The sequence below is a fragment of the Nylanderia fulva genome, unplaced genomic scaffold, assembly GCF_048542155.1.
Source record: "Nylanderia fulva isolate GAGA-0341 unplaced genomic scaffold, ASM4854215v1 Scaffold3, whole genome shotgun sequence".
Lineage (NCBI taxonomy): Eukaryota > Metazoa > Arthropoda > Insecta > Hymenoptera > Formicidae > Nylanderia > Nylanderia fulva.
This window is the reverse complement of record NW_028190368.1, coordinates 5,485,949-5,499,123: the sequence shown is the minus strand read 5'-3', so window position 1 is coordinate 5,499,123 and position 13,175 is coordinate 5,485,949. Positions and strand designations below refer to the sequence as shown.

At 37.2% G+C, this 13,175-nt stretch overlaps 1 protein-coding gene across 2 annotated transcripts in view; it reads right to left on the bottom strand.

Annotated features, from left to right (window-relative positions):
• Positions 1–13,175, bottom strand: part of LOC114933518 (inactive tyrosine-protein kinase Dnt) — a 94,882-nt gene that overhangs the window by 63,662 nt on the left and 18,045 nt on the right. The window lies entirely within an intron of this gene.

The following is a 13,175-nucleotide window of genomic DNA, read 5'->3' as shown; positions in this document are numbered from 1 at the left end:
AAAAAGCAGTACCGTGCCGTCGCCGGCAAAGTTTCCCTTCGCCAGCCCCCGATGAATCGACCGATCGCAGACTACGGCACGTGCAGTCGCCCTTCGTTATAAGTTGAGGACATTGACCACAGTCGCGTCTTCTTTGCATCAAGTAGCGCAGTTGTACGGAATACGTTTCCGTATGGAAACTTTCAGAGACCGGAATAATTTCGCCATTCGGTGCAATAGCACGCGAATCGCGCGCCTCGGACTCATCGTCGTACTTTTAGTACTGTATACTAATGCGATTCCTTATTCTCACATATTTTTACTTTTATTAATGAACTAACGCACTGCATTTAATTTATTTTTTTTTATTATTATTATTATTATTAAAATAATAAATTAGTAAAAATTATATTTTTATTATTATTAATCATAACTCTCATAACTCGTTTAAGAGTCTTGACGTGTTGTCAAACCGACACTATGTTCGTTTTTGACATCTTAAAATTATAATTTTATTTTTATTGAGAGTTTTAACAAGGCTCTGTAATATAAATATAAATATAAATTTAAAGTGTCAAACAGGCAATAAGAGCCAAATTGCGGATGACGGTGTGTTATCCCAACGCGAAACTAAATTTTTTCGTTAGAATTAAAAACCTGTGCACAAGAGATTATTCCAATTTTAAATCTTGACCAAGTAAAATTTGGTGCCTTGTGCACAGGTTTTTAATTCTAACGAAAAAATTTAGTTTCGTTGGGATAACGCACTGTCATCCGCGATTTGGCTCTTATTGCCTGTTTGACACTTTAAATTTATATTTATTTTTATTTTTATTTTCACAAATTACTTGATAAGGACTCGAAAAAGGGTTAAAACGTTGTGATTTAATAAATAATATTTGCGGTCGAGAGAAGAGTCTTACCTTTTTTTTTAAATTCTGTGTGGCGATTCTCAAATATCTACGTTTTTATTATTATTATTATTATTATTACACTATATATTTGTAATTACAAAAATTGAACAATTGGCTCAAAATCAATGATTAAATAAAAATATTAAATGGCAATTTGAGCCTGTCGCAGATGGTCGAGCGCAAATTGAATATCTCTTAATACATATACAAAAAATAAAATTCATCTTTGAGTCATCTTCAGCGCGAAAGAAATAATTCGTTACTTAAAAAATTATAAAATGAATAAGAAGTAATGAGAACTACGAAACGTTCGCGGGTATTGAATTTTTGCATACATTATAGCTAATATATATTTTATTTTTTGTAACCGAACTTTAGTTAATTTCTTCCTTTCACGGATTTCATTCAATTTGCGCTCGACCATCTGCGACAGGCTCGAATTGCCACTGAATTTTTATTTAATATATTTACAGCTTGTAGAAAAAAGGTTAAATATTTGTTGAAAAATTAAGAGAAAAAGAGGAAGCGGAAAATGCCAGTCGCAAGCGAATGTCAAGACGCGAGATATCGACGTGGCAGGTGAGTGAGATCTAATGCGACGATTATTGTCGGCGGATATATACCTATATATATTTTTTCTACACGGCGCGGAATCGTCTCTCGACGATGTCTAGCAAGAAATAACCACGAGGATTCTAGGAACGGATTTATAATACGGATCCCCGTCGATGCCAGATATATCCACCCATCTCTTTCTCCGTTCTCCGTTCTTCGCAGCCTCTTTTTCAGCGCGGATCATGATCTGAAAATTCCTCCTGGGCGCTCGCACGTACAGTCGCGTCTCTCTCGGCTTTCCCATTCTCGTCCTCCTTCTTGCTCGAAAAATCTTCTACGTCGAATAAATACACAGGGAATCTGAATTTTCCCGGGCGATCGGATGCGTCATCTGTCTGCCTTCACGTATGACTACGCAATTCGATATCACGCTTGCGAACAAGCTCTATCAGACGTATCTTACATACGTCATATTCGACGTCATATGCGAACCGTGTGTGTCGCGTGGTCGCGATAAGATTCCTTTAAAGAAGCGAGAGATATTCAGATCCGGAGTGCAGCACAATCTCGGTAGAGGAGAGAAGCGCATGAAATGTAGTACAAGAGAGAAAATGGAAAGAGAAGGGGATAGGAGGAATGGGAAAAGAAGGAAAGGATGTACTATAAATCTCTATATCGTAGAGAGTACGTTGCGAGCGAGCGGAAACAGCGAGCGCGTGACTTGGTAGAAATTAATAGTGTTAAAAACCGAAAAGTTCTCTGGCCACTCGTAAATCGTGTTATTCGTTACTCTCAACATATTTTACAGATTTACGCGTGCGCGTTTTAGTTCGCAGTTGTAACGAGCAAATGGCACTATTTCGATGACACTCTTTTATTTCTCCGTATTTGTCAATTTCAATTATTACGCAACATGTTTTGTCGAGGAAAATATTTTTATTATTCCTATAAGCGCTGCTATTTCATACATCTTTACATAACAGATTGTATATATCGAAGTCGAGAAAGTTCTGACTGCAGCGCAACAAATGGGAAATATTGTCTGACTCTACGGTGAATTCTACTACTGCGCTTTTGTGTTGTCGGTTCTTTGATAGTCAGAGGTCTCTATTAATTCCTTATTTGCAATTGCATTCGTATTCATTTCTAGAAATATATTAAATATTTTACATTTAAATATTTTAATGCAGAGAACCGTGAAAAAATATATAAAAATATAATACTATTATTATTTTAACGATATTCTGAAAATTGTGAAAAATAGAAATATTTACGTCAAAAATCTACGATGCTTTTTATCATTTATTCACGTACGTATACAAATTTCTGTTTATCTCTCGGCTGTATAATAAATTAATAATTAAATTGAAAAGTTCAAAAATCGTAATGGATTGTACATAAAATCTGTATTTCTGCGAGCGAAGCGTCGAAGCGAGACGCGAACGCTTGTGATACGGTTTAGCGAGAGCTTAGCGTTTCGTGAATATATATATACGTATATACATTGAAATGCTAGTAGTTGAAGTTTAAGGCGGCATCGCGCGAGTGGGGGAGTCGAGAGTAAGCGTAGTAAGAAGATTAAGTAACTTTCTACTCCGTGCCCCGGGTCTTACGGATAGAAGACTAACACTCGGCAGAGAAACTGATAATGACAGTCGGCCGTGTATTAAGCGAAGCATCCGCGAAATCGAATTAATCCCACTGTACTCCATTTTATTATCAGGCGTTAATCCCGACTAAAGTGGAGAATCGTGTCTGACTATAAGTAAACGCGTTACCACTCGCACTTCGAAATGAAATTCATTGAAAATAACGCCGCCTAGTAATATTATGTGTTTTCGTGGGTGATAATATTTTCCGTTGCATACTTTTTTTTTTTAAACATATATTTTATAATCCTAGTCATTTTTATAACTATTTATAAGCTGCGTGAGATAATAAAATTGCTCTTTGTTTACGTAATTAAATTATGCGTAGTAAAAATAAGAGCGAGTCAAATTTTTATATATTAAACTAACGCGTGAGTCTCATTCGAATAGAAAATAATTCCATTGCATAAAAATGAAATTTTGAGGCGAGTTTCCTACTCGAACGAACATGAAAATTTACACCCAAGCCAATCGTAAAAACAAAACTAGGAAGAAACTCTTCACTGTAAACGTCAGCGAGCAATTAGCTTTCGGTTCCGGCCAATTAAATCGCTCGCTCGCGAATGACTGGACGCAAAACAAACAACCGGAAAATCGCGAATCTTTATTGCCTATCCACCGCGTCGCGAAATAACCGAGATGCAAAGTCTGGGATATTTATACGTCAGTTTATCAGTCGCAACTATCCCGTGGGAATGCCGCACACGTAAAACGGAAACGGCTTCGAATATGGCCGAAGAAGCGAAAAAGGAGAGAATGTATCTCTCTCCCTCTTTCCCTCGTATATAGAGAAGGTTCTGAAACACGAAACTCCAACGCCGCGTGTTGGGAAGCCAGGGGTGGAAAATATTTCAAGAAGATAAATCTTAGCCGATCCCACGAGGAATGGACACGCGCAAGCAACTAACTCGAGGTGGATTAAGTTCCGCGATATCGCCCGCGGGCTTTCGAGTACAGGACAACAAATGGACATAATCAGGTTGCACCGCGCGCAATGGCAGACCGCTGCATTATGTTGTCGAGATTACGCGGATACCGGATAGACGACTCTCGGATCGTTCCGTAACTTTCATTTCGCGAAATCACTCGGGATCTTCGTTTCGGCATGACGAAAAGTTCCAGACTCTTCGCGAGCAAACGTGTAATTATACCACATCCCGGCATATGGTTTCACGCCGGTTTCTCGCAGCCGTATAAAATAACCTGGCGGAATATCCAATTATAATCACAATGGAGTCAAATATCTTGGAAACTAAATTAGATCCGGTTTTTTTTTTATTTTAACTTATGGTTTCGGGAGAAGAGTGATTTAAATCAGAGTAATTTCTGTTGGAGAAAGAAGACGACCAAAGTATGGATGTCAAGCTTATCTTTTTTTGTAACTGGAATTACATGATTTTTTTCACGGATATGATTTTCCTATACTCTGCATGGATATACAATTGAGATCAAATCGTAAAGTTAGTAGTCTTTCAACTTATTTCGACATTTTATGACATAAAATAGAAAATCATATTATAAAATAATTTAAGAAAAATCTAATTTTTAGTTTAAAATATATTTGACTCTGTTAATTATAATTGATCATTTTATATATAAGTAGCAACTTTATTATATAAATGCGTGTTTGAAAGAAATGCTACATGATGTGTATTCTTTCTTTCGATAAATAAGCATTTTTTTAAAGATTTCGACAAATTTATATTTTTATTTTGATATCGAAACAAACATTCTTCATACTTTCTAAATTTTTAAGAAGGAAGAATTTAGGAAGAATGAAAAGTTTTATGTATATTAATCATTTAAAAGTTTGTTACCAAATAAAATATTACTTATCCCCTTACATATTTAAAGTTTCAATTTCAATCTCACAATTAGATATATTCGTAAAACTGTCACATTGCAATCGTTCCGCAATCTCTTGCATCCAAAGTCTTCGAAAAGTACTTGCATAGAAAAGTTTCCCTCCAAAGCATGGAAATTCCACGAGACAAATCTGAATGATGCGTACACGCATAAGAGAGCGCACGTATAAATATCATTCATTTTATCTTTTATTACATAGTTTGTGTCCCTTTCATATGATAAAATCGCGATCAAATCCATCAAATTTCGTGACGTATCTTCCACAAGCACCCGCGCGAGATCACGACGGGTCATAGGGCGATCTATCAATTTGCCGTCGAGACGGCACGGAAGGAAGAATTTAGGAAGAAGGGTGGCTAGCTCTCCTGTCTTATCCCACGGGAGATGACTCTCCACTGGAAGAGAGAGGATAGGTTATGAGTGCTTCTTCAGGAATGAAATCTCGTCTACGAGCGGGAGCCTCCCTGCTTTGATGGCGTTAAGTAGAATATCGTGTTTGGCATATGAAGGACCAACGACTATTTTAGCCCATTAAAGCAAAGTGCGATTTCATCTACTGTGTTATCCCTCCCGATTATCTCCGAGCAAAGCTAGACCATCTCTAAAGACTACAATTATCTTGTTGAAAAATTTTCGATTGTCGGATAATTGACTATCACAATTACTTGTTACATATAGTTTTTTTTTTATTTCATTAAATACAATATTTAGAAACTTGTTAAAAGACTTTTATTAACGTGAAATTGACTGTACATGTCGTTTCGAGGCAGAAAGTCTCATTCTAGAAGCATATATCGTACTAGGAAAATTGAATTAGCATAGGGATTGACGTTGTATCGCAGACTGATGCGACGCCAAATTGAATTTGAAATGAACGCGCGCGAGTAACTGCATTTCGTGCGATGTCCTCTGTCAATAACGTAAACGGTTTGTAAAGTTTAAATTTTAGAAACCGTGCTCCCAAATATTATTAACGATATTTCCAAAACATTGTAACATAAAATAAATTCCGCGGAATTGATGAGAGAGAGAGAGAGAGAGAGGTGCGTATTCCACATTAATATTAATTCCTCGAAATTTCGACGCGACCGTCTTTTTCTGTGAAATTTTTATTTGCATGTAAATTGGATAATATTTGTATTAAGAAGATGCTGACCAAATATGTTTTATTGATCGAAAAAGTTAGATTAGATTCGACTATAAATCTATTTATTGACTATATAGATTGTTTATTCTTGAAATTATGATGCCCCCCATTTGTTAATATTAATACTTCAATTGTGCAAAAGGATTTATCAATCTGTATAGTCAATCAAAAATATAGGCATTTGAACTCATAATTTTATGAGATTTTATAAGTTCAAGTGCCTACATTTTGATTGACTATACAGATTGGTAAATCCTTTTACACAATTAAAGTATTAATATTAATAAATGGGGTGGCGGGCATCAATTTCCAGAATAAACAATCCGTATAGCCAATAAATGGATTTATAGTCGAATCTAATCTCACTTTTCGATCGATAAAACATATTTAGTCGGTATCCCCTTAAAACTAAGCCAACTGTTTCTCAGCTTGTAAAACTAAACAAGTCTAATTTATTAGGCTTGATTTCACGCTCCAACAATATATGCTTCTGGGATATCCGTTCGCTTCTAAAGCCACGACGATCCATTATCATTGCACGCCCCGCGTAATTTGTATTCGCCTAACTATCGGGCTAAGCGACGAGAAGCATGAGGATGTTCTTCAAGCGGATATTCCGAGGACGCAGACGAGGGAGGGAAGACACGCGAGGGTTCGATCAGGGTCAGGAGCCAAGGTAAACACATTAAGGATACAACATCCTGTATAGGAGACACATCCCGCCGATGGGGAAACTCGACGCGTATGGCCGACTACAACGGAAATTCGAACGTCTCGCGGATCGCCGGAGATGGAAAAAGTCGTGCTGTGAATATATATATATATATATATATATATATATATATATATATATATAGTATATACCCTGGAAACTAATCTCCTGCGCTCGGATCTTGTTTCCCCCGATCGTCGTTTCCACTCGTTTACCCCTTCGTCGATAACGTATATGCTTCTTTCCACCATATCGTGGTCCACGGTATTTACGCGCGATACTCGACTTACCCTTCGTTTAACTTTGTCAATTCTGTCGCGGATCTGTGTGATTCTTCGAATGCGTCTTCGCGATACTTTGCCAAGAGATTTAGCGTTTTATTTGTTGCGATATAATGATACTTGTGTAATACTTATTCTTTTCGTTCGCCTTAACAAAACCGATAAAAGTCGAGACAAAGTTTTATCGTGTAAATTTGTGTGTTGTGTAATACAGAAAATACATTTGAAGAAATAAGACACTGTATATACAATATAATGTCAGGATAGATACACACAATAGTATATTGTGTATTAAGTGCGGAAAGTTAGTGCGCTAAATAGCGGCGTGGGAAATCGGCCGCTTTCCGCACAGAAAACACACACACAAAGTGCCACTTTGCCTGCACGTGTAATACAAAATTATATAAAATCGATTTTTCCTGAGATTTGAATTTTTCACGAGTTTAAATCGTTCAAAAATTTGTATTCTCTCTTTGTAGAAACTATGACATATATTTCTCGTAAAATTCCGCGCATTTGATCGGTCGAGTCAATTTTTTTTTATTTGCAAGACGACTTGCCAGTGTCGAACTCTAATGATTGAAGGAACCGCGAAAGAGGAAATCGATACTGGTTCGACCGAACGCAATGCGGCAACTCGGCACGACCTTGAGCAGTTTTCCACGATTCGTTCTATCTGGAGTCATTTATCGCGATCTCCGTCTTCGCGAGCCGAGCGTGTGCGTTTGGAGCCGGATGGAATTCCGGAGGAGTCATTTATTGTTCCCGGGACGCGCGTAGAAGCGCACGTCGACTAGTCGAATTTGCAATAAAGAAGATAGATGCGATGGAAGGAATATCGCAAGCAGCTAATCTTTTACTTTTCCATTCCGCTCGGTCTTCCTCGCTCATTCGTTATTCATTAGAGTCCACCTTGTTTCACCGGCAAAGCGATACGGTACGAGTCGCGTTTCACGGTAAAAGACTCAACGAGGATTTCAAAGATACAAGTAGCCGTAACTAGTTACTCTCGTCATGTATCTTGAGGTAAAGACAGAAATTTATTAGATATATCTATCTACATTAAACATGTATCCCTAGCTTATCCAGGCAAATGAAAAATTATATGCTGTACCTATTATTTCGAATTTCTCAGAGAGAAAGAGAGAGAAACTATTATCAATAAATTGATTCACGTGACTTACTCTTGGTTTTTCTCTCATATATATTTTTTCTTTTTTTTTTCTTGCAAGAATGATACCTATTTATTTTGGCAACAGTTAAAGTGCTCAGTTTGTGCTGTCTACATGTACAGTTCGTATTAAACCGAAGTGAAGAGGCTGCAATAAAGAAGCAGGGATCGTTTGAGCAAGCTGACGTTACTTTTCGCAAATTATTTCGACCAAAGTCTAAACCGAGCTCTTTGCTCGCGCGCATTTTCTCCGAAACTTATCTACACTCGTTCAACACGTTCAACCAACCTTCTCTCACGAAAATCTTCCGCCGTTCTGTAGCCCGGCTCTCTTTCCCTCGTCTCGGTTCGTTTGTATAGTTTTCGACGTTTCGTCCGAGGTTTCGTCGGATAGTCGGATATAGCGCGAAAGAGCCGAGGGGCGAATGCCGCGGAAAATCAACGACTAGAGGGAAAAGAAAAAAAAAATGAGAACGAGCAAAACAAGGAGTAGAGGAAGAAAGACAAAGAAAAAGAACGACGTCTTTCGGGACGATTGTTCCTCGGACTTGGCCGCGAAAGAGCGTCGCGTCGTCTAGTTGAACGGGATGTTTGTCTTTAATTAAAATCAGTCGCAACTCGTCCGTCCCGCGAAAATTCGTCGTCGGTCTCCCCTTTTTCTCATCCCCTTATACCCGTCTCCCTCGGTCAATCGCTCGTCGCTTTGTCGAACAGAATTCTTAATATTCAATTATCCTCCCGTGCTTTTAATTAGTCGCGCATGGCCCCTCGAGCGCGACTGCTCGAACGAGTGGTAATCGTTCTAGCCAATAAATTTGTTGTTTCAGGTAGATTGAAACATTTATTAAATATTGATCCGACGTTACGCGAGAACGAGGTGAATATTACACGATCTGCCTCGTTACTCAATTATTGAAATTCGTTAATTTCCGGAACGCGACGAAGGTAAGCGATAACTGACGAATCGGCGCGCAGTTCATTTAAACGGTTCATGTAGGATATACGTAAGCAATATTTGGGTTTCTCTCTCCCGTCGGAAAGTCCGTGTATTTCGGATGAGCGCCCTGTCTACACAGACGATGAGCTAATGCAGATTTAACTTTCGTTTGTCATAAATTTCTTGCGCAACGAGCATCCTCTTTCTCTCTCTCCGCCTCTTCATCTAATCGTCTCGCTTTGCTTATTTTGTAAATACACGACTGTTGTGTAGCTGCGTACACTAATTTGCATTACGTTTACATTCGCTACCCACAGTTTCTGCAGAAGCAGAAAATAAATATCAATCCGTTGATGAAAAACAACAAAAAAGAGTTGAATTTTTTTATTTACGTTTCACACACACACATTACCATAAAAACATCATTAAAATCCAGTCATTATTCTCTTTTTTTCTCTCTCCAATTTGAATGCCCTTTTAAATAAAAAAAATCCAAAACTCTCGATCATGCAACGTGTATAAAAGTTAAAAATTGATACTAAAAAAAAAAAAAAAAAAGAAAAATAACCGTGGAGATTGATATTAAGTAATAACGAAGGATTGTTCCTCTCTCAATTCTTGAAAAAATTAAATTATTCAAAACCCATTTGCGCTTTTGAATAAATAAAATTTTCCTCGCGCATGTCGTTCCTTTAACAATTTAATGCCGAGTGATAAAACCTTCCTGTTTCCTCGGCGACAGTAAATAGTTGAAGCTATAAACAAACGGAAGGTGGCTGGCGCCGTGAAAAACTGTCCTCGCAAGAGAGGCGGCGATGGCGGCCGAGGGATGAATGCGAAAGAGCCACCGCGATGCAAGAGCTTTCATTACATCGAGACTGCAGCTGCGCGGAGAAAAAGGCCATTTTATTCTCTTCGTCTCTTTGTCGCGGAAGTATTTTAGCGCCAAACCAAGTGAGAGACTATTCACGAATTACTCGCAACACGGATTTTTCTTGGGGAAAAAAAGCGCATTCTGTGTAAACTGCGCGCTTGCAGCGGCGCCCTTTGAATCGATCGTCATTGTTTGACAGTACGTGATGTATCCCTGACGAAAGCTTGAATCTGAATCGACGCATCGTTGAATGCAAACTACATTCCATTTAATAGTAATAGATTTTGTTCAAAAATAAGAGAAAAACTTATAGCGATGTAAAGAACGCTGTTACGCATATTTTACTCTAAAACAAAGTGATAACAATTTTTGTCATTTTAATTTAAGTTAGAAATTGCAGAGAGAAGAGGGAATTGTTTCTTTTTTCTTCTCTAAGAAAAAAAGTCTGGAAAAAGGAAATAAGGAAGAAAACATCGATGCAATCGACTCTCGCTTTAATAACTGTCAAAGAAAGTGCGATTTGGTCTAACATGCTTCAATCTGACAAAATGAAACTGACGTCGCGACACGTGCAGCTAGATCAATACAACACATCGGTACAGAAACCCGTTGAGATTCGTTAGAACGATCAATGTAACGAGGCAGATAATGACCGAAGAAGCGAGAGAGAAATAATAGCGTGTTTGCTCAAATAAAACGAACACGTGTAATTAGCGACAATTATCACGATAGAAGTAACGTCGGTGAGATTCAAACGCGCGGATAGTTCGTTAATGAACGTAGTACTGGCGATACATCAATTAATAGAACATACGTTAAGTGTTCCATTAAATTTTACAAACACATACTACGAAACACATATGTTTAATGCTAGTATATAAATGTTCCATTTAATTAAGCTAAATTAGAATAGTGCAGTAACGCTCCTCGCAGGAATTGCGAAATCTATTTTATTAATTGGCTCTCTCACGCGCGATATAGATCTATATATGTATACTACTTAAAATATATATAATTAATTTAGAAACAAAATTCAGGCTGTCCAGCAGATTCAATGACAAAAAAATCCCTGATTTTTTCAGATTTTCCAAAACTAGAAATTAATTTTTTCCGACTTCTTAGTATTATTTTTTCCAAATATATAATTTGTATATCTCTATATGATAAATTAATTAAATATTAAATCATGAAATCCTTGAGATATCTTTGTCAACAATGAAAAGGTTCGAAAGTTAAAAAAACAAAAATTTGATTCAATTATACAATCTGCATTATATGTACGATAATCGAAACAAATATGTCACTATAAACTATTTAAATAATCACCTTTTTTATTTATATCAAATTTTATCAAATTTTTCAGTTTTATCTCTATCAAACACATTGAAATAAAATAACACGACGATGAAAATATAAATTAACAAACACACTGCGGGTAAATTGATTTTTAACAACACAAAAAATTAGCGTACTGGGAGTCAGGGGAAAGTTTATATTTGTTTAATAAAAAATTTTAAATTATTGAGACAAATATAGAATAATGTGAAAAAAATCCAGATAAATAGTCAAATTCCCTGACAATGCCCGGTTTTCCAGATTTCCCTGACCGCTAGACACCCTCGAAATTATTCTTCGGAGAGGAGAGACGAGAGACTCGATTATTTTCCAATCAATTTATTCTTTAGTTCTAATAATATTTTCCAATGTAAATATTTTAATTTAATTCTCTGCGAATTCTTCTTTATCTTCAAAGATGTATATTTCGTGTCATCAATTATTACAACTATCTGATTACAGAACGATTAATTATCGTGTTCCTCTAAGTAGCGAACAAATTAATAAACTAGATTGCTAATGCTATCTTGGCGTTATTGCGAAAGCAGTTAATCTCTCTAACTCGCCTACCATCAGACGTTTTATCAGCGATCGTTAATCGCCCTCGAGTGACGGTACTTCCTCTCCGTCCTTCCCTTTCATGTCCCAACCCTCCTTCTTCCGTCGCCCTTCCTCCTGTCTTGGATGACGTTCCTCGGAATGCACATTCATTGCAAGGCTCAGCAGGACTGCAATTTGATTACTTTCCTCACGACGTTCTACTTTACAATCGGCTGGCCATTTCCATAATCAAAAGAGGAAGACGAGCATACATGGAAAGAAATATAAAATGCTTCAAGCATTATTAAACTTGCTTTTATCCCCGATTTCTTAATCAACTTGTTTTCTCTTTTTGACAAAAATGAGGAAGATGTAATCAAAAATTTCCATAAATTAAAGTTTCAAACGTTATACTCTGAAAAAATTTCCAGACACATATTTTTGGAAAATATGAAAGTAATATAATTAAAAACTGTAAAAATAATTTTAATAAGCTTCTGCAAATGTTTGAAAATAATAAAAATTGCGAGAAGAGATAATAAGGTCCCATCAAGTTTTGTTTAAAAAAGTTCAATCTCATGTCAGTGAAAGAGCGCAGAAAAAGTCGTAGTGAATCGGAAATTGAAGAGTTTTATAGCAAGAAATGGTTCTCGATTTGCAAAGGCTACGAGAAGCAGAATTTTCGATCCTCTCGATTCACCCTCTCTTTTTTATTACGTTTTTCTTATGAAAAATAAAGGAGCTAACGGGCTCAGTCCGAGGGAGAGAGAAAAGCGTAGGAAAAAAGCCAGGCAACGGTGCATACGTTTCTGAAGCTTCCGCAGAAGTGGTTTTGTTCGTAGGATCGGTCGATCGCTACCGCAGCTTCTCAATTAACCGTCGCTGATTAAGAACTTCGCTCGACTGTTCGTGCACGGGCGATAATTAGGCGCGCTCAGCTATCCGGAATTTTTAATTGGGGGAACATCCGATGAAAAAAAATTTTTGTTCTCCGCGGTGACTAGCTGAGCAAGTTGTACAAAAAAAAAAAGAAAAAAGAAAAGCAGAAGTTCCGGCACTGCCAGAGAATGCTAATTTAATCGTCGAGTGAAACGCTCTGGCAATCGTATGAAAGTTTGCGTCATCTCGTGGCGATATTAATTTCGCGAGTCAATCTCACCGTTTGTAAAACGCAAATCGAATCGCGAAAGAATCATAATAATCGAATTATCTTGT